Source organism: Myotis davidii, unplaced genomic scaffold (assembly GCF_000327345.1).
Source record: "Myotis davidii unplaced genomic scaffold, ASM32734v1 scaffold678, whole genome shotgun sequence".
In the NCBI taxonomy this organism is placed as follows: domain Eukaryota; kingdom Metazoa; phylum Chordata; class Mammalia; order Chiroptera; family Vespertilionidae; genus Myotis; species Myotis davidii.
In genome coordinates this window covers 36,593-37,702 of record NW_006289712.1, presented here as the reverse complement: position 1 = coordinate 37,702, position 1,110 = coordinate 36,593, and the positions used below count along the sequence as shown (strand labels likewise).

General features: G+C 56.2%; 1 pseudogene; it reads right to left on the bottom strand.

The window, feature by feature from the left end:
• Nucleotides 1-202: 202 nt before the first annotated feature.
• LOC102775334 lies at nt 203-1,036 on the bottom strand (annotated as a pseudogene).
• Nucleotides 1,037-1,110: the final 74 nt, after the last annotated feature.

Genomic DNA, 1,110 nt, shown 5'->3' with positions numbered 1-1,110 from the left:
CTGGTCTAAGGTTTATTTCTACCTCAGTTGCTGGCTCCTACCCAGCCTGGCCCTGGTCCGGGCTTTGGCAGGAGGCAACCAACTGATGTGTTTCTCTCACATCGATATTTCTGTCTTTCCCTCTCGCTCTAAACATCAATGGGAAAATATCCTGGGGTGAGGATTCAAAAAACAAACAAATGTGGGTAACCTGATCAGAAGGTCAAATCTGCAAGCTGCTCCTCCCAGGGGTTCGGGAATGAATGTCCTTGAGCATCTCCAGGAAGGCCTGCGGGGATGGTGCCTCCACATTCTGGAAGGTGTTCTGGACTCTGCCGAACAGGATGAAGTATTTCAGCTCCAGACAGATGAACCCGAAGTGGTTCTCATCGAACAGGATGAATACTCCAGGGAAGCGTATGGACACTGAGCCATATGAGGTAACAGTGTCCACGGCATAGAAACACATCCTGCAGGTTCGGGGGTAGTTCTGGTCTCTCGAGCGCACGCCCACAGGCAGAACAAACGGGACAGGCTGCTCCTCCGAAGCTGCAGCCCCGGACTCCCCGACGCTGGGCTGCGCAGGGCTCTGCCAGCCATGGCCCCCGCTTTCCTCAGTCCCGTTTTCTTGCTCCTGCTGCTTCTGCTGCTTCTCCCGGATCACCTGCTCGTCAATCTCCTGGACCACGCGGGAGAGCTCGTTAAAGTTGCGGAAGATCTCACCATCTGGCAGCTGGATGCGGCGCATCAGGTGGATCTCTAACGTCTCGTTGGAGTTTCCCGTGACCTTCGTGACCCTGGCATACTTCCCATGGAAGCTGAGCATGGCAATCATTAGGCCGAAGACATCGTAGTTGCCTTGGAAGAGGCCTGGCCGGATGAGGTCGCCCGGGTGACTCGGCGGGAGGTAGAAGCGGCGGTAGGTCAGGCAGTCATACTGATATCTGTCCTCCCGCACCAGCACCCGCCCCCGTTCTCCCCTAAGTCTCATTGTTAAAACCTTTCGGTGGTCTCTATTGTTGCACCGGAGGGTGAGCCTGTCCTTCCGAATCTGCATGTGGCGGTTGTGGGGCCTGCTTTGGAGGCCTTCCAAGCACTCCACCGTGGCTGGTTTCCTCTCCGTCCGGCGAA